At 50.3% G+C, this 24,411-nt stretch overlaps 1 protein-coding gene and 1 pseudogene across 12 annotated transcripts in view; one reads left to right on the top strand and one right to left on the bottom strand.

Annotated features, from left to right (window-relative positions):
* The window catches only part of LDLRAD4 (low density lipoprotein receptor class A domain containing 4), a 363,714-nt gene that overhangs the window by 229,895 nt on the left and 109,408 nt on the right, over positions 1-24,411 (bottom strand). Inside the window, exon 1 of one of the 11 annotated variants that reach the window (XM_079108909.1) lies at positions 3,852-4,079. The exons of the other annotated variants lie outside the window; for them this stretch is intronic. The gene's annotated coding sequence lies outside the window, so the exon portion shown is untranslated. Of the gene's footprint in view, positions 1-3,851; positions 4,080-24,411 lie in introns of those variants that run through there. 11 annotated transcript variants of the gene reach the window in all.
* On the top strand, positions 16,778-20,081 carry LOC306643012 (signal peptidase complex catalytic subunit SEC11A-like; annotated as a pseudogene). Its single transcript has one exon. The product of its transcript is annotated as a signal peptidase complex catalytic subunit SEC11A-like (transcript).

The following is a 24,411-nucleotide window of genomic DNA, read 5'->3' as shown; positions in this document are numbered from 1 at the left end:
CAACCTCAAGAATGGAATCCTAATTAGGATTAAGTTATATTCCATATGTATATATAATACATATTATATTATAAGTTATATTCCATATGTATATAATATGTCAAAATACACTCTACTGTCAAGTGTATCTAAAAAGAACAAATTGAAAAATAAAAAAAGAAGTGGAATCTTTGGTTCATATCCACCAACATAAGCACTCCAGGAAGGGAAAACCAGGAGTTAGATTGAGCAGTTTCTCCAAGTGATTCTTAAATCATGATCAAGCAGGATTTATCTCAGGGATACAAGGATGATTCTCCATACACAAATCAATAAACACAATCACAGCAACAGAATGAAGGATAGAAACCAAAAAATTATCTCAATGGAAGCAGAAAAGGCTGTGGATGAAATTCAACATCTCTCCATGAGAAAAACTCTCAACAAATTACGTATAGAAGGAACACAACTCAACACTATAAAGAACATATAAGGCCACAGACAACATCAGATTGAATGAAGAAAAGCTGCAAACTTTTCCTCTAAGATCATAAATGAGACAAGGATGACCACTTTCTCCATTCTTACTCAACATGGTGTTAGAAGTATTATCCAGAGAGGTAAGACCAGAGAAAAAAAGAAAGGGCAGTCAAACTGGAAATGAAGTCAAATTATCCCTGTTTGCAGATAACCTGATTTTTATATATAGAAAAACCTAAAGATGATACTCAAAACTATTAGAATTGATAAACAAATTTAGTACAATTGCAGGATATAAAATTGACGTGTAAAAATCAGGACCATTTTTATACACCAAGAACAAACTTACTGAGAAAGAAATCAAGAATATTTCTATTGACAGTGGCTACAAAGAATAAATAAACATTGAGGAATAAGTTTAAGAAAGTGAATGATCTCTACAAATAAAATTACAAAGCACTGGTGAAAAATATTGAAGAGGACACTAAAATATGAAAAGTTATCCCATGTTCATGGATTGGAAGAATTAATATTGTTAAAAGACCTGCATTACCTGAAGTGATTTACTGATTTAATGCAATTCCCATCAAACTATCATGACATTCTTCACAGAAACAGAAAAAAAAAATTCTAAAATTCATATGGAACCATGAAAGACCCCCAAATCCAATTGCAAAACAATCATAAGCAAAAAACAAACATGGCGGCATCTCAATACCTGACCTCAAAACATACTACAAAGCTATAGTAAGCAAAACAGCATGGTAGTGTCATAAAAATAGATACATAGAATGGAAGAGTACAAAGAATCCAGAAATTAAATCCATGAGTTTATAGGCAATGGATCTATGACAAAGGCACCAAGAACACACATCAGAGAGAGCATAATCTCTTTAATAAGTGATGCTGGGAAAGCTGGATATCCATGTGCCGAAAAATGTAACTAGACCCTTATCTCTCATGATATTAGAAAAATATATTTGAAATTGATCAAATGAATATATAAATATAAGACTCCAAACCATGAAACTCCTAGAAGAAAACACAGGAGAAACACTTCAAGACATTGGTCTGGAAAATATTATTTTAATATGACCTAAAGTACAAGCAACAAAAGCCAAAGTTCACAAATAAGATCACATTCAATTAAGAAGCTTCTGTGCAGGCAAGGGGTCCATCAACCTGCGAAGAGGCAACCTGCAGATGGGGTCAGTGCCTGTGAACGATGCCTATGACGATGGACGGGTACCCAGGACACAAGAGGAATCAAAACAACTAAGTAGGAAAAAATAAACACCCACAAGTCATCTGATCTAAAAATGGACAAATGGCCTGAACAGGTATTTCTAAAAGTGAGATTTACAAACAGACACATAGATGTGAAAATGCTCAACTCAATCATCAAGGAAATGCCAATCAAAACCACAGCGAGATTTTCTCTCCCCCCATTTCGAATGGTGATTAACAAAAGGTCAAAGCATAGCAGACGCTGCTGAGGACCTGGAGAACAGGGAACCGTCATGCACTGTTGGCGGGAAGGTAAATTAGTACAGCCATTAAGGAAATCCTCAACCAACTAGAAAGAAAACTAGCAGGATCCAGCAATCCCACTTCTGGATACGGATCCGAAGGAAATTAAATCAGTATGTTAAAAAGACACCTGTACTCCCATGTTCCTTTGGGCATTCATTCTCAACAGCCAAGGTACAGAATCAGGGATGGATGCACGGATAAAGAAAACGTGGCATATGTACACAATGCGACATTATTCAGCCACATAAAAAGACACTCTGCCATTTGTTACAATAGAGATGGATCAGGAGGATACGCTAAGTGAATAAGCCAGGCAGGCACTGGCATCCCTACCTCCCACCAACTTTTTATTTTTTTATTTTTGACTGGGGATTGAACCAAGGGGCTCTCTACCACTACTACACCCTCCCCCTTCTTATTTTTCATTTTGAGACAGGGTCTCACTAAGTTGCTGAGGCCAGCCTCTAACTTGCAATCTTCCTGCCTCAGCCTCCCATGTAGCTGGGATTACACGTGTGCACCACCACGCCTGGCCACATCAACTTTTTAAGTAAACTCATGTAGTACACTATAGTCATCAATTTTAGAAAACGGAATTTATCCCGTCAGATAAAAACAAAGGACCCCTTGACCTAAAATCTTGTTTTTCCTCTGCCCTTTTCTGATTCTTTTGGTGCCCCCAAATACTAGACTTCATTGTTTTCTCTGTGTAGTTGTTTTACGATGGACTCCACTGAAGAGCTCAAGCCACCTCGTTCCTTTAACAATCGAGTTATCCTGATGAACAAGACAGTAAAGGGAAGCCAGCCCACGAGAGGGGTGGGTCCCTGGAACTGCTTCTCAGTGGGGGACCCCCTCCCAGAATGGGACCAGTATGTTCCATCAGCGAAGGTCAGGTGACCCACAGTGGGCAGAGTGAGGGTGTCAGAGACGCAGCCCGTCGGCAGAGGCGCAGGCCCGCTCCCCGCAGCACGTGTGCTTCCTCAGCTCAGGAGCCGACTGAGCATCAAGGGACCGGGCGAGGCATGTGTGCAGCACACATTCAGAAAGGTGAAGGTGGAGAAGCTGACTCTACTGGCCCTTCCTCTCTCTGATCTGGTGCCTTCTGCCTGTGACTTGCCCTCCCAGAGAGGTTCCTCCATGGTCCCCAGCCTCGGCCCGGAGCCTGCTTCACAGCCTAGTCTGGTCAGCTCCCTGCTTCCCATAGCTCTGGCTCCTTACAGGTGTCCCAGTCACCCTCGCCCTCCTCTGCCCTGGACCAGAAGTGCCACCAGCACACAGCCGGCGACTGGCTGGTCCTCAGAATCTCCTGGGTCCCCAGTGCCCAGTACCTGGGCTGCTCGTGAAGACAGGTCTAGTGAGTGAGCAGAAGAGCCTGGGAAGGCGGCTTCAAGGAGCCTCCTACTCCAGGCTCCCAGCAGAAGGGCAGATGCAGGTACAGAGCAGGGCTCAGCCGACCCCCTTCGCAAACCCACCCGAGCCCCAGGCTAGCCCGTGGCGCTCCCAGGGCCAGCGGCTGCTCCCCACTCCATGTGGCTCTGGTGCCCCCCACTGGCAGGGTCTTCCTCCCCCAGTAGAAGAGGTCAGGAGTGACCAAAGCCACGATCCCATGTGCTCACACTTCACTGAAGGCCCGTCTGCTCCAGGAAGGCTGTTAGAGGCCATGAAAGTAAATCTCCAGCAACAGGGAACAAGCTCGGTCCGCAGGGGTTAAAGAGCCGAGCCCAGCAGCTCGTCTGCAGAAGGACGAGACCCACGCTGGACTGTGGCCCTCCAACCACAGTCCCCGAGACTTGGGAGACTCAGGTCATTCCCTAGAATCAGGGAAAGAAGAGAGAAGGGAGCAGGAGGTGACTCACCCGAGTCGGAGGCAGCCTGAGCCACGAGTCGAGAGCCCCCCTCCACAGCACGGCCCTGCTGCCACTCCGTCCTCTTCACACACGCACACACTCACACACACGCACAGATGTTCCATTTATACTGGGAAGATGGGCAGGACCGACCAGGAAATAAATTAATTCAATATTGCACTTGAAAAAATGTCATTAAGTCCCTCCCATAACAGAGCAACAGTTACTAAGGAAATAGAGCACATCAAACGGAAAAACGCCCCCACAGGAAGGGACATTTCTAAAAACACCAACACTCGCAGAACCGAAGCTGATAAGTTGTAGACTATGTTTGGGTTACTAGTTGTTCGTGAAAACTTAGAGGAGATGCAGTCCTCCTAGGAATCACTCGGGAATGAAAACTGCTGGCATTCATAGCACAGCTTCATCAAAAGCACGCTGTCAAAACAGCAGATATGAGGCAGGGCCCAGGAGGGGCACACGGGCCCAGAGGCCAAAGCCCAGCGGAGAAGGGAAACACCTTTTTTTTAAAAATCACATAACATTTAAAACACTGTAGTGCATAAAGAATCAACGCTGCAGTTTCGTATTCTATTTCCTCTCGCTGCGGACAGACTGTTTGGCAGGCGGAGTGTCTGTTACCTAGGTGACGGCCAGACTGCCAGCCGCAGCTCAGGCCGCAGGGACTCAGAGCCCAGGCCCCGGCCTGCCTCTGCTGATCTCCTCTCCTCTACCCACCAAGAAAGTTCCGCGGAGAAAGAAGCACCAAGAAACCAGGAGGTGGCTCCAGATTTGGGGACTGTCACAGAACTTAAAACCGAGTCCATCTGAGAGTCGTGCTGCCCAGCTCAGCGCACCGTGTCAACCACTGCTGGCTGAAAGCGGTTCAAGGGGGCAAAGGACTTTTTAGTGAGATGGGAAGGAAAATGGGAGAAAGAAGCCCAAGAACCTACCCCACTGGCTGGAATCAGGGACACCCTGGTGGACAATCAGTGCCCTTCTCCACAATGCATCCTTCTGTCCTGATGGACAGTTGAGTCAGTCTGTCCCAAGATTTTCTAACGGAAAACCACCACCACCACAAGATCCCTGCCCTCAAGGCAGCCGGGCAGAGACCTGTGCAGGAATCCTGCCCACCTATGGGACTTGGCCAAGCCACTTGTCCAGGCTGACCTACCCTGGCTCCCATTTCCTTATCTGCAGAGGACGTGAAACTCTAGGGTCCTTCCAGTCTGCACATTTCCCATGGCCGTGTGCCTGGCCAAAGGAGGCAGGGCAGACGTGCATGGGAAGGACACGGGGCACAGGCACAGATCTGCCTGAACACAAAACCAGTCAGAGCAACAGGCTGCCTGCCCCGCGCAAAGCCGAGTTGGGGCGTTGGGAGCTCCTCCCGCTACTTCTCCTTCCTTGGATCTGGGGACATAAACAACAGGAAGCTTTTGTGGTCCAATCTCAAAGCCATCCCAGCTGCGGGTAGCTCAATGGGCTCTGGCTAGCTCTTCAGTATAAGGAAGCGGGTGCTTTCGGTCAGCAGTTCAGAGACCAAACAGGAAGCACAGCGATTATATCAGAACATCACCTTGGCAAACATGACTTCGATAAGGTCTGAAGCACCTACGCTGTGGTGTTCAGCTCACACCAGGCTGGGAAAGAATCTCTCCCCAAATAAACAGGATCACTGTCCAAGGAATCCCTAAGGAGCCAGGAGAGGAGGATGTCCGGTGGCTCATCACCCGAACCTTTCACTCCGCAAAGGAGGAGGCTCCCGAGGCCCAGGGAAGAGAGCGTGTGCTCCATGGGAAGCCAGAGGAGGACCAGAACCAGGCATCTGGATCCAGACCCGAATCAGCCAAAGGGAGAAACTGACTCAGACTGGAGAGGGGCACAGTGCACCTCCTGATCCACTGGGAATCAGGGATGCTGGTGCTGTGCTTTGGATTTGAGGTGTGCCCCCAAAGCTCCTGCGCTAGTACTGGAGCGAAATAATGAGATCCCAGACCTGTAACCTAACTGGTCCATCATAGCCCACAGGGACTAAGGGTGGTAACTGTAGGTGGGGGTGTGGGGTGGAGTGGGTCACTGGGTGGATGCTCTGCGCCCCTTCCCCTCTGCTTCCTGGCTGCCGAGAGCCCAGCAGCTTTCCCCTGGCCACCCCCTCCCGCCATGACGCTCTGCCTCACCTTGGGCCCGAAGCAACGGCATCAGCGGATCATGGACCACATCTCTGAAACTGACTGTCAGCTCAGAATAAACTTCCCACCCTCTTGTTCTTACCAGGTGTTTTGGTCACGGCAACATAAAGCTGATTAACACAACTAAAATGGTTTTCACTGGCCGAGTCCCAAACGGGGCCATGCCCACAGCACCACATGGACACAAGAGAGAAAGGTCAGGATACCCCCAGGGGAAGGTGCACTCACAGCCTGGCCCGCGTACCCCACAGTCGGGTCACCCCCAGAGGAAGGTGCACTCACAGCCTGGCCTGCGTACCCCACAGTCGGGTCACCCCCAGGGGAAGGTGCACTCACAGCCTGGCCTGCGTACCCCACAGTCGGGTCACTCCCAGGGGAAGGTGCACGCACAGCCTGGCCTGCGTACCCCACAGTCGGGTCACCCCCAGGGGAAGGTACACTCACAGCCTGGCCTGCATACCCCATGGACACCCTGGTTGTGGATACCAACTGGGCGAAGGATGGGTGCTCGGGACACAGTCACCCCCAACTCACTTCCACCCCGAGGTCAGCCGGGTGTGAGGACACAGGCTGGCCAGGTGGGGATGGGGCTCTGAGGGGCTCCTCACCCAGTGCTCCCCCACCCACTTGCCTTCAGACAAGACTGGCCTGGATGGGCTCAAGAGACAGAAAAGAAGGGCGTCCCGCGGGGGCTGCCGGTGTGCAGCCAGGAGGGGCAGGGAACCCTGCTGCGTTCCTCGGAGGGCGTGGAAGAGAACACAGACCACCAAGCTGTCCGCAGGGGACGAGTTCCGTCCACCTGCCAGCCACTCCTTGCTGTCAGCATGCAGCAGACTCTCGGGACACCTGTGCCTGCCCGCGGCACACCCTGCCCCTGGCCTGCAGGACACCACGACAGTTTCCTCTCCTCGTTCCGCACAGCAGGAAGGCGTGGGCCGGCACGCATCATCTTAGGTGCTGCAGAGACATTCGTGAGCAAGCACACCCAGCTCCCCGTGCCCTCGGTACCGACCTTCTGGGTCTGGTCTCTCCCTGGAGGAGCTTCCCACCGTTCCCTAGCCTCCTTGGCCCTGACCGTGGGACTGGAGGACAACAGGTGCCCCTGAAGACTGGTCGTGCTGCATTGATCCTGTGTGCACCTCAGCTGGGCCACCTTCTCAATCTGCTGCCTCCTGCCTGCATCCGCTGCACAGAGTACCAGGGGCACTGGACGCAGGGAGGCCAGTGGCCATGGGGCACTCAAACTCCAGAGGAGCTCCACCTGGCGGGGTCTGGAGCACCGTGCCCACCCCTACACCACGCAAGACACACTCCAGTGCACACTTCCGCACAAATGGGCCAGCGACAGAAGTCCAGGCCCGGCTCAGCCCCCTCTGCCCACGTCCAAGCCAGGCTGCGCATGAGTTCCACAGTTACTAATGCTCCCCTGAGGCCCGGTTTCCTCAGCTGTAAAACAGAAGTAAGGAGGACAACCGCCCCTAGAGTCCTTGTGATCACGGGAGTGAACACGTAGAAACACTGTGTCTGGGAGCCCGGCCACTGCAGGTGTGACAAGCCACCTCAGCAGGCACTGCTAGCATTGTCTCTGAGAATCCACCCTGACCCTCCACTTCCGGGTCTTAACCCACCCAACTGGGCACAGCATGGTCCCTCATGATTTGGTCTTGATCTTTACAAATAAAAAAAGTTCTCAATAGATAGAAATCAAAGCTTAAAATCATTCCATGTCAGCTAAAATTAACAACAGGGAGAAACAGGGTAAAGCATACAAAATTAGAGGAAATGCGTGGGGTGGTATTTGGTATGAAATGTGGTAGAAGAGATGAAAAAAAGAAACTTGCCTTTAAAAGGAAAAAAGAGCCTCTTGATATCCCTTGATATTCAATTTTTTTCATGTTTTCATACTGAAACACCAACTTTAAAGGCAGCAACAGAAAGGACTGAATACACTCAACCAACGTCTACATCTCCTCGTTGGAAAACACGCACACAGGTCCAGTCTGCCTTTCTTCCATCCTCTTCGGTTTGGTTGGTCGCCTCTGTGAAGCACTGGCTTTTAAAGTCCTTCACATGTGTTCCTCAAGCTGTCACAAGGTCCCAGAGGGAGACTCCAAGGTGGCAATCCAGTGGCCGGGGCGCAGGGCTTTGGGGAGCTCAACGCCTGGACCCTCTCGCTGGACTGGCAGTGGACATGCATGGACCAGGACAGTGGTAGCTGTTCTTCCTGAAGCCACCTCTGTGCAAGCTACAGCCACACCAGGTGTCTGTGATGGGCTCAGACCCGTCAGGTGACCTCTGGACGCATTTCCCCAGGGATGACTCTGGGCCCAGCCCCAGGCCCAGGAAAACGCGGTGCTTGTCCACATACCAAGAGGTGCCGGGGCAGAACAGCCAGCCCTTGAAAAGCTAATAATAACTGGTCAGCAATAAAACAGCCAAGGTTCCCCACGGAAATGAGGAGCCGCCTGATTTCAGCTGCTGGCATGAGCAAAGGTTTCCTAAAGGCTCCTTGTTTACGGAGCTCCAGACCAACTCCACATCTGCCTCGTAAACCCAAACACACGGAACGCTTGAACCCTAGGGAAGGAGTTCTGTCTTGTTTGCTCACATCCATTTTTTGAGAAATATATTCCTTCGGGGAAAAAAAAAAAAACTTTCCACTTTATAATTTTTCACAACTCAACATCCGGTTCGAGGTGGGTGGTCTATCTTAGATACTTCCAAAGGAAACGTCCACGCTGCAGGGACAGATGTGACAGAAGCACAGGGACAGCAGCAGCGAGCCCCTGAGGGAGGCCTCCTGACACCCAGGCCTGCAAGGCTCTGACAGAGGCCATGCTCAGTTTGATGCAGGTGCCACTGAAGGTCACTGGCGACATTTACACGCAGCTATAGATGGTCAGCAACGCGCACTCTGGCACACTCCTTGCCGCCTGAATGTCCACTAAGACAAAACTGGGGAGAGGTCTTGCGTACCTCTGGAGACAGGAGGACCTTCCCACTGTCTGAGGAGCAGACCCAGATGCAGACCCAGCCCAGGGCCTCTTGGAACCAATGCCTCTGCTCAACCTCTCTGCTGTTCTCACTGGGCAGACCGGAAGTGACACGTGATTAATTATGCACCATCCTCAGAAGATCATGGCTTCCGCCCCCATCAGGGAGACGCTGTAGATTCTGAGAGCCAAATGACAATCTCTGCTGCGGGCTTCCAAGAACAGCTTGGAATTCAATGGGCAAAGGCATCCCCGGAGGCACAGCACGTCCTGGAAACAAGTCACTCCGTCCAGACAGTCAGAGCTGGAGGAACAACTCAAGCCGATCACAGAAATCTAAAGAGATGAACATTGCAGCAGGGGTCTAAAGGACATGATAGGAAGTGGCTCTGCGTGAGGTTGGCTCCCCAGCTGAGGTCACCAGCAGCAACTGGGCCCAAGAGGGTGACAGACGAGCTCTTGGTGGTAGCTACACTCGAGGAGGAAGGCAGCGTTTGGGAGTAGCCCGGGCACACAGGGCCATTGGCTGAGCAGCCCTGACCCCCCACACACTGAGGCAAACGAGGACCGTCTAGCTCTTCCTGGAAGGCCAGACGGGGTGGGCATGGAGAGTGCATCTGCCCTGCAGAGCAGCGTGGAGAGGGCAGAGAACCCGGGGGGGAAGGAAGGCTGCTGGCAGTAACTAAGGGGACAACACACACCCGCCCCGGGTGCTCTGGAGGCCTCCAGCCAAGCAGAAAGAGCTCATTAGACTGGTTTCTACTGCCTTGGTAACAAAGGCCTAGGTATGTGCTCTTACCCAGCAAAAGCAAATGAGTTATTTGTGGGAAAGCACCACAGACAGGCACCCGCAGCAGCCCAGGCAGTGATGCAGAGACAGCCCTCCCGGGATGCAGAGCCTGGTGACTGGAGCGCAGGCTGGGACTTGCTGAGTCGCTGAGCTGCAGAGGCTTCAGGCACCATCCCATTCTGAACCAGGGACCCGACCCAGCAAAAGTGATCACCACACACATTGGAGACGCAGGGAGGGTCTGGTTCTTCCATCCATCGTTAGACCCAGGTGAAAGGATTCCTGAGCCCCAACCAAGGAAACCACAGGGCCCTAGCAACAAGAGCAAACTAGACCCACCAGATCTGACCCTGAAGGCACTGTTCAAGGCACCACCAGGGTCAGACCTCACCATCCAAGTGCACCAGGAACCTCAGCAACCTGAAGCCGACTTCCTCAGCATTTAAACCATTTCTTCTTTAACTCTTCGCTTTCCCTTTAAAATCCCGCCCTTGTTATTCCCTTTCCCCGTGGAGTCTCGACAAATAGGAGCAGACCTGTCCTAATCCCAGCTCCGCAATGCCAACCTCAGCAAAGTCCTTCAGGTAGAGGCCAGGGCCTCCGGAGTCCTGAGAGGCCAGGATGGAGGGCAGGAGCAGGGAGGACAGGAAGAGCGGGAGGAGGCTCCATCACCACGGGCAACAGCCTCCTCCACCGCCCTCCCTCCCACGGGCTGGCGAAGCACACACAGTGCCTGGAGCGACACAGACGAGCACCTGACTATGGTCCTCGCGGGGAAGCGGGCCGTGGCTGCTTTTCACCAGTGCTCTCCCCGTGTCCCCAACATCCCACACAGCCCCCGAGTCCCCAAACCCCCATGCATCCACTTGGTCTTCAAGACAAAGTACACATCCATAAAAACATGAAATAGAACACGTTGAAATGCACAAGACTCACGTCCAGGAGCAAGGGGCTGGCAGCGGGAATGGTGACAGGGATGCAGGCAGCTGCGTTGTCCCCCTGGGCACTGGTCTCCCTGAGCACTGGTGCCATCCCACAGCTGTGAGCGAGCGCAGGCCAGATGGCCACTCCGAGCGCCTACTCAGGTGCATTCCGGCACCTGTCTGAGCCTCACACTCGTCCTCCCTAAACTGGGTGGCCACATGTGTGGCTCCTCAACACCTAACCGGGCCCTGAGTAAATGGCTGGGGCAGCAAGGGGTGTAGGGAACGGCCCAGGGGCCACTGCCTGCCGCCATGCAACCCTGAAGAAGCGCACGGGGTTGCCGCTGGCCAGCCAGGCTTCAAGGGACAGGAGGAGGAAATGTCTGTCCTTTGCCCAAGTCAAGGGAGAGTCGGGAAGAGAACCTCGTGACCGGCCCCAGTGAACTCCACTCCACAGCTAAGCCCCCAGTGAGTTAACTCCTGGGCCCGTGCAGAGCAAAACTGAATATTTTCCTCTTCAAATAATCGCTTACATAGCTCAGCATGGGTGGGCTCTGCTTTTCCCTTACCGTTGAAAAGCCTCCCACCTACCTCGAGCCTCCCACTGCTCCTGCCGACCCTGCCTCCCACGTCCCCCAGGAAGCCTCCTTCCACCCGCCACACAGCCAAGCACTGTGAATGCACAGTGACTCACCGCCAGGGATTCCCCACACAGAGAACCCACTCCAGTCAACTGACTCATCTCCACACTTCCTTTGAGTGAAAACATGTTATTATGTTCAATAAAACCATACAAGAAATAATAGCTAAAGATGGCATTTAAATAACTTATACCAACACCTAAAAATGGCTTCCTGGAGGCAAAGGGAGTCACTGGCATTTTCAAAGATATTCTCCGAGCTCCCTCTTTCCTCCTCCTCCTCCGCCCACCTCCCGGGATGCATGAGTCATAGCTGCAGCCACAGCTGCAAGGACCCCTGGCCCAGAGGTAAACTTGGGCGAAGCGGGATTACAGTGAGGACGGAGGCTGCCACTGAGATTTAAAAGCAGTCTAGCTACTCCCCTACCACCCCTTTCCCTTTCAGTTCCCATGGAAACAGACCTCCGATAGCCAAAAACAGGGTAAAGATAGCACCATGCCCAGTTTTCCCCACAATCTGTTTCCATGGGAACTGGAAAAGAAAGGAAGGGAGGCTGGATAGCCAGACTGCTGAAAACCTCCGTCCTCATCAGCTGACTCGCAGGCAGCACACCGGTCCCAGCAGCCCGTGGGCCTCCACGCAAGGGCTCTTCAGGAATGAAACGTCCACTTGGGGTTGGAGTCTCAGGGAGAGCCAGTCGCACAGCAGGCTGGACAAGGTGCTCAAAGCCAACTGTGGACCTCACATCCAGCAGGCGAGTCACCTTCAGCCAACAGATCCCACACCTGGCTGGGGGGCAGAATCACCCCAGACCTTCTGAATCAATGCCTCTAGGGGTTGGGACCAGGACTCTAGTGCTTCATGAGCTCCAGAGGTGATTACCATGCAGGACCATTTTGGGAACCTTATGGTCTAGACTGGAGCTTCTCGAGGTTCAGCATCCATGCAAAATTCTGTGGGGACCTTGGTGAAGTGCAGGTTGGGGTCCAGGAGGTCTGGAGCAGGTTCTGCATTTCTAACCAGCACCCAGGGATGCTGATTCTGCTGGTCCATGGACCACATCAGAGCAGCAAGATTCTAGAGTCCAATGGTTTGACTCTTGCACTTTTTTCAGAAACCAAAGATGGAAACCACAGTCGTTTCTGCTGTAGCAGCTAATTCCTACTTCAACTGCTAGTCCACTACCCACAACAGACTCTGAAGAAGACTGACGCAAGGGAATTCACGTCATGCTTCATACAACCCTCCTGCTACGTGTGTCCCCGCCTTCAGGAGTATCCATGAGGACCAAAAGGTAACAACGTTCAAAACCATGTGTAATCATCAGGTAAATGTGGCTGCCTCCTCCAAATCCGATCTCTCTAAGAAAGGTAAACACATCAAACTAGCGGTGGGGCATGCGGAAACATGGAGAAAACGTTCACAAATATGGACAGAGAAGAATGCAACTGTCCACATGTGATTTTAAAAGAAAATAGAGAAACTGTGGGGGAATCTCTGGAATTTATGACTAAAGAAAATCATTCAGATAGACTTAAAATCCCTAAAAGAAAATTCTAAAATTCTAAAAAAAAAATTGTACAAAATCAATGTAATTTCCATGTTTTCATTAAACATATGCAGGGTAATACAAAGGTAATGTTTACTTGCATACCTAACCATAAAATGATTTTGAACCACGTTAAATGCTAGCGTATTATTCAAAAGCAAGTTACTGATTTGCTCTTTTAAGAACTCTCCATTTTGCTTATATAGATTTTGCAAATTTTTTGCAAATCTCCAGTTTGTCTCATTAAATACATTTTGTACCTCATTCAAAAGGCATATTAATCTTTGAAAATTAAAATAAGAACAAAGATTTCAAGTATAAATCACTAAACCATATTACAAGCTTTCTTGAAAAAAAAAATCTGATTCTAAAAATGTAGAGAGAGAAAAATCAATTATTTGATTAGTCAGCACACCAGCAGCTGAGATAGCTAAGCGCTTCTGCACAGCCCTGGAACTGCCGGCAGCTAAAGAAAAGGTTGGACATACAGTCAGGTCTCACACTGTCTTCCACGGAAGCAAAAATAGACAGGCAGATATTTATACACGTGTGGATAATGTCATGCACCAACTTTCTTAAAAATACGAGTTAATTTGTGATTCTGTTATTTTGAGGTTCCCAAAGCACACCAGCCAGAGGGCTGCAACTCCCGCGACGAGAGACAAAATCAAACGAGGGAGCTTTGCACTGGCTGGAAGGATGTGTGCGCATGTGCACGTGTGCACACACACACAGCCACAGTAAGCGGCTGTGGCAGATGATGCCAAAGGAGGGTGAGAGTGACTGGCTCCATCGAAACTGGTAGAGATGATTGGGAACAAATGCAGAGGCATGCTTCCACCCAGACCACCACAATCCAAAAGTCTGAAAGGTGTGGGCAGAAAATTCGCTGTGGTTGTCTATTGTGCGCATGTGTTTCCTTTGTGTTAACGCCAGGAGCCACCGCAGCAGAGTCAACAGGCGACCTACAGGGCGGGCTGTCGAATAGCTTTGTACAAGGTCACGCAGTCTCTGTCCCTGCTCCTTAACCTGCCAGGACAGCACAAAAGCAGCCCCGACACACAGCACTTAAGCAGCCATGTTTCAATAAAACTTTATTGATACAAACAAGCACTAGCCAGCATCTGGGCCACAAGCCATAATCTGCCAGCCACTAGACCAGCATATACCAGACTTTCCTTATTTGGGGAAAATGTCTTAACTCCTATTCCATGGCTTCAGGGAAAAGGGAAAAAAAAACTCTCTTCAAAGTCAGTCTCATTCTGTTTTTTGGTCACCCTTGAGAAACCCCTGGACTCCGAACACCCCAAAGGCTCAAGAATTTCCCAACGCCCTCATACCAGCTCTGCTCAGCTGCAACAAATTAACACACAATCGTCGTTCCTGACACGCCATCTGGGTTCTCCGTTCTTTTTACATACATCTTGTCTCCTTCACTTCATTCTAATAGTTCCAAGGGAAAGACTTTATTTGCAGTTCCCTTTAGAATTTAGCTTAGTATTCAGCACTAAGACAAAGATATCAAAGGTTCTCTGACCACCCAGTCACCCTTCTTCCTAAAAAGTAGGTAAAAATACAGGAAAAAAAAAAAAAGAAAGAAAAAGAAAAACACCAGCTTTTATGTCTATCTCAATGAGACTATGGAGAAGAAAGAGACTGACCCTACTGGATAGTGGTCCCAGCAAATCCACATGGTGATAGGTACTGAATTCAACGATTCAGAAGAGAGTGTACTGGACTACACTGTGAACAAACTCATTTTTCATATTTGAACAGGATTATAGAAGTTGGAAATAGGAAATGCTCTTCAGGTATCATCCACCGCAATGCACTATTCCCCGTAAGTAGAAAGGTAGAGATGGAAGGTACCACTTCCCGTCTGGGAAGACAGCAGGAAAGGCCCGATTTCAGAAAAGGGCCCGCTACCCGTGGTGCCCGTGGCCCCCTGGCAGAGCAGGAAGTGGAAAGAGCAGAGTCTAATGCACTTCTGAAGCTGTGATAATAAAACCTGCCTCACAGGGGTGGCAGGAACCTCCAAGTAAGGGGAGGCCGATGTGCACAGAGCAGAGTCGCACAGGATCAGAGAACATGAGTCGACTCTAACAGGCAAAGCGCGCACCAGCTCTAAACCACTAATCACACGAGGCTTGTTGGGGACCAAGTTTAACAGCCCCAACGTGTATCCATGGCCACCTCCCCTCTGTGGCCACCCAACACGTGAGTAGAGATCACAAGCCACATCTCTCATACTCGGGACCATGAGATCCCACAGGACAAGGGTTTTCAGTTCCTTTGCCCATTTATTGATGGGGTTACTTGGTTTTTGGTTGTTTAGAGGACAAGCATTCTCAAACTTGGGCTGGTAACCCGTTTCAGGGTTGTGAAATATACAAAGTGAGCCTCCAGAGACCTCTGCACAGGGACTGACATACATGTACCAGCACACGTGCACCCGGTCACCATGCAACATCCTGTTCTTACTGTGAATTGTGGTCAGGAATTAAAATCCATTTCCAATCCCACCCAGGGCTGCTCAGCCTGGCTTCTTCCACAGACCCTGCAGCTGGGATGCAGCTCAAGCTCAAGAGCACCTGTGCCCTTCCTGGGGGCTGGCCACTGCCCTCTGCACCCCAGTGTGACCCCCAGGCTGCACCCATCTGAGAGTGCCCAGGCTGCGACTGCTGGCCCTAAGTGTGGCTGCCCACCACAGCCAGCCTGGGCCGCACAGCCTCACGAGGGACACAGCTCTCAGCATCGTTTCCTTATCCACCTGGACCAGGCTGAGGAGCTCCCCAGGGGCAGGGAGCACACCTCCTTCCTGCACCTCCGACATCAGACACAGGTGTGTCAGAAACATTCACCGAATGAGAAAAGACGAAAGCAGAACCCGTGGCCACCACTCCTGAGGTCACACGCCCTCTGTCTGTGTGGCCAGGCCTCCTCATCCCGGAGGCAGATGTGGTCCTCCTGTCCTTAACCTCGATGTCCAGCTCACCTTGATACACATGCATGCTGAGCTTCCTCAGGCAAAAAAACCAAAACCCAGCCTGTAACACGTTCCTCCTTCGCACCCTCTGCCCTCAGCTAGCAGGGTGAACCCGAAGGAAAGCAGACAGCTCCAGGGGCCGCCTTAGAGACAGGGATTCACTTCAGAAGGACTATTACAAATCACAGGTGAGCTTATCTTTATGATACATGTTATACAAAAATCATGTGTATTAGGTCATACATCACACACCAGGGTGCACTATCTAATCGTACACATATTACATAGTTCCCATACTTGCATACATACATATCGGTGTATGTATCATACACATACTGGTGTTTCTAACTCAACGCATGAACTTGTCGAGTTGGGGACAAAGTTCCCTGACACGGCTTTGTCCAGAGATCTGGGGCGCTCTGGAATCTTATCAGCCCCCCTTGGTTTTCACAGATCAGAGTACTTCAGACTTAAAGAAGCAAGGAGCTCCCATACACACTGGTCCCCACATCCTGGGAAGAGGACAGAGGGCGAGGAGCAGGCGAGCACCAAGCAGACGTCCAGGAAAGAGCTGGCACACGGCAGGCTCTTCCACCTGGACGGACGGACAGAGGGACAAAGTTGTTCAGTTTGAATAGTTTCTACAATGAACTTCTGGTGTAAGCGGGACTCTCAGAAACGGCAGCTGCTTAAGCAGAAAGTGGCCACGGCTGAGATGGGCCAGGCCCGGGCGGCCACATATGCGTTCCACAGAGAAATCGCCCGCCGCACCCGTTCCCCTTGTTCACTGGCACCTGATCTTGGGGCCTGGCCTCCCGGGTGGCCTCCTGATGGGTCTGCTCTTCCCCACCTTCGTTCTCCCGTCCTTCTCTGCGGGGTCCTGAGCATTGGGGTCCCGAAGTCCCAGCATCAGGCCTGCCATCGTCCCCCGCTACAGACCGTCTTACAGGCACCCATGTCCTGATGACCCCAAACCTACAACCTGAGGCAGGACCCCTTTCCTGAGCTCCAGAGCCTTCATTTCTAGCCACCGTCTAGACAGTCTAGCATGCAGACTGATACAGCCAGTACCAAACGCACCCAACTCTCATACACCAAAAAGAGCCCTCCTCCCAGATCAGCTCCTCCTCCTCTTGCACTCCTCAACTCAGACTGGCCACCCCAGGTCTCCACTCACCTCACCGTGTCCTTCACCCCACAGTCCCTAGGACACCTCCAGCCAGGACTGTGGTCCCCACGCCTGTGGGTGGGGCAGTTTCTGAGCATGAACACGGGAGCCCTTTACACCAGGACCACCCAGCCCGCCGGCCTGTCCTCCACTCATGTCCCTACGACAGTTACTTTCCAAAGCCACAGGGCTCTTTCCGGCTTCTGAGCGGTGTACCTTAGATTCCCACCTCCAGCGGTTGGGATTCCATGGGGAGGGGTCACAATGCTGCCTCCTCTTATTTGAGGACCTGCGCGTGGACAGAGCTGGGCTGCTCCTCCTCCTCCGCGTGGCCCGGAGGCTACAGCCGGGCCCCTGAGTGAAGGGCGGGCAGACAAGCCTCCACTCACACTTGGGAATGCCTGATGCTTCTTGGGCCCTTTAATAACTAAAAGTCCTGCAAATCTGAAATGGGCTACCTCACGACACGGTGAGCACCGTCCCGCAGCTGCTGCTGGGGTGCTGGGGAGGAATCAGCAAGCAGACAAGAGCACAGCAGACAGGCAAGGAACTCCTGCCTCTGAGATGATTTCACGAATACAGTGACCACATCTGGGCTGACCTATCCCACGCCTCACTCAGAGCCCTGTCACCAACAGTGACCTCAGGGACACACCCTACCAAGACCACCCTGATGTCAGTCGCGAAGACCAGCCACAACCCAGACTCCCCCTGAAGCCTTTATGGAGCGTCAGGAACTAGGGCAGTGACCATCGATTCCGCCTTAAAAAATGGAACTTGAACCCCACGTATTCTTGCTACAGGAAGCAAAAAGTTACGAATTTTGTTTTGCTTTGATTTGTTTTTAGAGATAGCAAGCCAAAGAATTCAGATGACAACTATCAGACCACTCTCATATTTATTCAGAAGGATTTTTTTCTGTGGAAGTTATCAACATCAAACAAATATATTCCAGATTCTGATCTTTAATAAGAGCTCATATCCTACCATAGTCAAGCCAGTAGTAAAGAAATACCAATCTTCAAAAGATCGAATACTTTGTTTTGGTCACATAGCGCTTCGCTGCTGCCGGTGTCCCGCTCACCGGTCCCGCCATGCTGTCTCTAGACTTTTTGGACGATGTGCGGCGGATGAACAAGAGGCAGCTATATTATCAAGTCCTAGATTTTGGAATGATTGTCTTCTCGGCACTAATGATCTGGAAGGGGTTAATGGTAATAACTGGAAGTGAAAGTCCAATTGTAGTGGTGCTCAGTGGCGGCATGGAACCTGCATTTCATAGAGGAGATCTTCTCTTTCCAACAAATCGAGTTGAAGATCCCATATGAGTGGGAGAAATTGTTGTTTTTAGAATAGAAGAGAAATTCTTATAGTTCATCGAGTCTTGAAGATTCATGAAAAGCAAAATGGGCATATCAAGTTTTTGACCAAAGGAGATAATAATGCTGTTGATGACCGAGACCTCTGTACACAAGGACAACACTGGCTAGAGAAAAAAGATGTTGTGGGGAGAGCCAGAGGTTTTGTTCCTTATATTGGAATTGTGAGGATCCTCATGAATGACTATCCTAAATTTAAGTATGCAGTACTTTTTTTGCTGGGTTTATTTGTGCTGGTTCATCGTGAGTAAGAAGCCTGCATTGCTGTTCCTGGGAAGATGCCGTACTTTTTGTTACTGACCGTTCAGAGTAGCTGTGGGTCTGGGATTGGTGGAATGGAGAACACACATGTTGGCGCTTCTCGGTAGCCCTGGTTTACGTTAGTTTATGTTTCCACGCCAGAATCTGTTTGGGCGGGTGCGTGTGCGCTAGAGTGCATTTGAGGGGACTTTCAATCATAGAATTTCATGTTGTCGTTGTCACACTTTCACATTTTTGTACATCAGTGAATTTTTTATATTAAAAGGTTGCACCAAAGCCCCCAGTGTTTGTATTTTGAAGCCAAGCTTCACTTCTAAAGTGCCTACAAGAGTTCTGTAAATGAAAATGCAACTCTGCATGAGTTTTGAAATTGTCATTCCTCCTTATGATGGGAATGGCACATACTGAGGTGGTCATAAGTCTTTAACTTTTCAGAATTTTAAATAAAAGGCTTTGGACATTGAAAAAAAAAAAATACTTTGTTTTAGCCAAAATCCAACAAGTTTGGTTTTTCCCATGGATGACCTGAGCCATACCATTAATTGAAAACAAGACCAGGAAGAAACCACATTCTAGATCAGTTGAGAAGTAATCGGGGTCTCTTCCAGAACATTCGCTGACGGTGGGGTAAGCACACAATTTGTTATGAGTTCAGGAGTTACGAAAACAAATATTTACTTTCAATTTCAAATTATGTCTATACAATGGTCAGAAAAAAAGAATGGTCAGACCCAACTAGGAAATCCTGGTGACTTTGAGACAGCACCTCCCTGACTCAAATGACCCTCATTGAACGGGTTTTTCCAGGAACTACATTCAGTATCAAGTCAATTTACTCCTAGGACATTTCCCCACATTAGGACACAAAGTAGGTATTGCCAGAAAAGGCAGCTGTCCATGGAGGAGACTCACACGTGCGGGCTACGGGATGCTGGGAAACGCTCCTAGGAGCGCGTGTCAGACCCCTTGCTCCACAGGGATGGAGCACTAGTCCACGGAGCGCTAGACAAATGTTGGCAACAATCCCTCAGGGCCAGATTTTGTGCTGGAATTTGCTGTCCTGTTCGCATCTCCAGGTGGCACAGATGCAGCCGTGCCAGGCAGACAGCTCTCTTGGCATCCGCAAGAAGGAGGCACCCAGACTTAGTTCACGCACTTCTCTGTCGCTCGCTCCCGCAGAACCAGTGCACAGGGTAGAAAGCAGCTGAGCGCACCAGGCTCCGCTGAGCGGAAGACGGCCGCCTGCCCCTCTCCAGGGGACAGAACGGACAGTGCCACGCAGAAGCGGCTCCCTGGCTCCTATCCACACTCGCCTCCCTTCTCCATCCACCTGGCATCCCACGGCCAGTCTGCAGGCGCCGTGCGCAGCTGCTCTCACCACTGGAACTGCACAACTCAGCACACCGCCTCATGGGCCTCTCGGGTCCCCTCCTGCCTCCCCAGCCCGGCTGTGAGTGGCTGTGGACGAGGACACTGTCCTGGCTCCGAGTTCCATGCCCTCAGAGCACTCCACACCATGGGCACCAGCGTTCGTTGGCCCTCGTTACTGTCACAAGATGCCTGAGATAATCACCTTTTTAACAGGGCGGGTTTGTGTGGCTTGTGGTTTCAGAGGTGTTAGTCCGAGACTGATGGGCTCCACGATGGGGCCTGTGGCCAGGCAGAATGTCGTGGTGAGGAGTGGGAGGTCCAGCAAACGCTCCAACTCATGGCGGCCAGGAAACAGAGACAGGAAGCCAGCGTCCACTGTTCCCTTTGAGGATGTGCCCCAGTGACCCAAAACGTCCTATTAGGTCTAGCTCTTAAAGGTCCACCGCCTTCCAACAGCGCCAAGCTGAGGACCAAGCCTGGAACACGTGGGCCTTTGGACACAGAACCAAACTAGCACTCCACCCAACTCCAGCAACGCAATCGATTCTTAGTTTAACACTTCCCCACGGACTGGTTGACCTTCCTTCCTCCCTCCCTTCCTTCCTCCTTCCTTTCTTCCATCCTTCCTCCTTCCCTCCCTCCCTCCCTTCCTTCCTCCTTCCTTTCTTCCATCCTTCCTCCTTCCCTCCCTTCCTTCCCTCCTCCCTCCCTCCCTCCTCCCTCCTCCCTCCCTCCCTTCCCTCCATGCATCCATCTTTCCTTCCTTCCTCCTTCCCTCCCTCCCTTCCCTCCATCCATCCATCTTTCCTTCCATCCTCCCTCCCTCCCTCCCTTCCCTCCTCCCTCCCTTCCTTTCCCCCCCTCCCTCCCTTCCCTCCCCCCTCCCTCCCTTCCTTCCCTCCCCAGTAAGGCAGTACTGAAAGACTCCCACTCATACACTACCTGAAGTGTCACTATCTTCATCAATGCAGGAAACAGAATAAAGTGCTTCCACTGAGGATTTTAAAATTCACTCACTACTAGCTTGACATGTGTCCCTACTCAAAGAGTCAAATAATATGTCTGTCATTAGAGAACATTTTTTAAAGGCAGTAATGCTCACTGTGAAAAAGAATGGAAACAGAGAAAAATGAATTGACCAACACTTACAACCCTCACTGCCAAAGTCACCCAACACTAATGGCAAGTGTCTTTTAAATCAGATGATTATGCATGTTTTTGTAAAAAAAAAAAAAAAAAATCATATTACAGATACTGTTATATAAAGTTTTCACTTAGTATATATTAAAACTCATTCTATGCTAACGACACATATTCTTTGGAAAAAAACATTTATATATCCACTGTATACTTGAGATCAGTCTTTCAAAGTTCACAGTACAAGTCGTGTTTGCAAATGTAAAGCCTCTGATGACAAGACTGGGCCTTGGAGAGATGGCAGAAAGAACATGCACAGTACCTGGAATTGTCTGCAGACTCGTGATGCAGACAAGGCACTGCGAAATATCAAGGGTTGAGCTGTATTACCACTCCACTGAGGAGGGCCTGCTGATATGGCAATTAAAATGTTCACATTTTTTAAAACAAGATTGATTATAAAGACTTAAGGTACCTCTGAGACCACAACCAATATTTATTTTATTTTTATTGCAGTACTACTCCTGACACTACATATTTTATCATGGAAATGAGAACTAGCATTATCACTGTCAGCTGTCAAAACAGTTCCTGAATGCCAAGGTCATAAGCCAGCACTAATCCAAAGACAACGAGATAGTTAAGAATGCAAAACTGTCCTCAGAGCTGACTCCCAGACTCAGCCTGTCGGCTGCATGACAGGTTCCACCCTGTTTAGACCAAGCTCTTTTGGGCTGGAATAATTAACACACACACACATGCACTTGAGAAACCTGCATGTTAATTTCCACCCTCCTTTGCCTCTGGTGCGGTCCTGGAGATTTTCATTAAGAAAAGCAGAGTGCAGCCTGCCAGCAAATCCTCTCCTGCTCCCATTCTTATTATTCTCCAGCCTCTGCTGCCAGTTGGCATTTTGATGAGTAACCTGATAACTACATCACACAGAACTGGTTAGACACATGAGGAGTGTTTCACAAAAGATGAGTCAGCCTCTCGTACTTTAAGCAAAGAAAAAAAAAAGTAGTTTTCCAATTAAGCTCTTCCGTAAAGGCGTGAAGTGTCCACCAAGCGCACAGCCTGGGAACCACCTCCGTCTTGTGGGATCTGCATAAGCAGAGTTAGAAGGACCCTTCCTGCCCATAAACACGCCCCCCGCCTTCCCCGCTCACTTCTGCTAAACTGCTTTCCTTCCTGTTAGATCTATCAAACTATTTCTGCTATTGTAACCTTTCTAATTTTCTCCTTGTTTTATCCAACTTGGTTTCAAAACTGTATTGATGTCTCTGTGAGGGTCCAGCTGGAAACATCTGGATGCACACCTGAAGCAAGGAGACGGCGATGGAGAGGTCACCGGGCTGCAGCCTACAGGCTCGAGTTTCACACCAGGGCGGCGCCTGTGGCTTTGGATTCCTCAACAGCCGCTCCACCCCGGGCCCATCAGCTGCCTGTGAGTTCCCTCTGACCAGCGCATGTTCCGCCCAGCACGTGAGGTCTGCTGGGACTGCATTCGATTTTGAATATGAGGCCACTAGAACACTAAAGCACTACTATTTTATAAAAGCACAGTTTGGACCCCCATGCTGAAATCATGGGCAATACCGCCCGTGGAAAAGAGAAGTTCCCTTGTAAGCCGTGAGACCCTCCGCCCAGGATCGCTGTCCAGGATCCGACGGGAGCTCACGCCAAGCTCAGCACCCTTGCCCGCGGTGGGAAAGATGGCCTCACTTTTCTTCCCAACACCTCTGCTCACGTCACATCCCAAACACGAGTCTTCGCCCACAGGCCTCGGCAGGAGACAGCTGCACGTTCAGACTGCCCTGCAGTCCAGACTTGCCACCTACGTCAAACCCTGCTGCTGACAGAAGTCAGAGCCTGGGTCTGCCGGGAGCCTGCTCAGACTGGCTGGACGCAGAGCCCAGCAAAGGTGGCACCAACGTGTAGATGACGTCACACAAGGAGACAGAGGCCCGGGAGGGGGAAGCTGCAGAGCCCCTTCCAGCTTGACCCTGCAGCCTCACCTGTGCCCAACACCTGACAGGGATGAGGGCCGCAGGGAGGCATCCAGACCACCACAGACGGCCTCACTCGAGCTGACCAAGAACCCACAGGGACGGGCCCAGCAGGGTGATGTCCTGACCTTCCCAGCAGAGGGGACAACACAAATCTGGCTCAGGGCCGTGGTGGAGTTGGCCGTCTCCGCTGGCGGTGGGGTGGGGGCTGTTTAAAGCCATGGAACCACCACCCAGAGGAAGGGGCAACAAGCTCTTGGAATTTCTGTAAGAAAAGCTCATGTACTGTTCTGCAACCTGACCTCTCCCCCTCACTAGAAATCATCATCACCAAAAACGTTGGTACAGGGTACACATTAAGATGACAGAGAAATGGTGACAGGCATTGAGAAGCGTACCGGGAGTGGACAACAGAGTGGGACTCCTGTGGTCACAGGGGCGTCTCCCCAGCGAGCCGTGGGCTCTTGCAGTGGGTGCTGCTCTGGTACTCAGAACACCACACACGCGCTACTACCTCCACTCCCTCTGCTACAAGCTGGCACTTACAGAGAGCATTCAACGCTCAAGCACTTGGTGCTAACCCTAAGGGCAATTCTTAAAATCCAGTGGGGTTTATGCTCAGCTCCTACCCTATGTCCCCTCCTCCGAGGAAAAACAGAAGCACTGGGGAGACCAGCAGAGACCAAAGCGGGAAAAAGTGGGACAGAAAAATACAGAAATTCTCCCTGGGCCAGGAATGGACCTTCCGATCACCTCGGGCTGGCATGGTGAAGGAGCAGGGTGGATCCCTTCCTTGACTCAGTTTACATCTTCTAGTGTCTTCTTTAATTTCTTTTTTCAGCATTCTGTAATTTTCCTTGTAGAGGTTTTTCATCTCTTTGGTTAGATTTATTCCTAAGTATGTTTTTGATGTTATTGTGAATGGAATTGTTTTCCTGATTTTTTTCTCAGGAGAGTTATTGTATAGAAAAACTACTGACTTCTGTATATTGAATTTGTATCCTGATGTTTTGCTGAATTTGTTTTATCAGTTCTAGAAGTTTTCTGGCAGAACTTTTAGGGTCTTCTAGGTATAGGTTTAAATATCTGCAAGCAAAGACGATGTGATTTCTTCCATTCTCGTTTGTATCACTTTTATTCCCTTTTCTTGCCTAATTGCTCTGACTG

Source organism: Sciurus vulgaris, assembly GCF_902686455.1.
Source record: "Sciurus vulgaris genome assembly, chromosome: 13".
In the NCBI taxonomy this organism is placed as follows: domain Eukaryota; kingdom Metazoa; phylum Chordata; class Mammalia; order Rodentia; family Sciuridae; genus Sciurus; species Sciurus vulgaris.
Note: the sequence above shows the minus strand (reverse complement) of the source record. Positions and strands in the feature narration are given on the sequence as shown.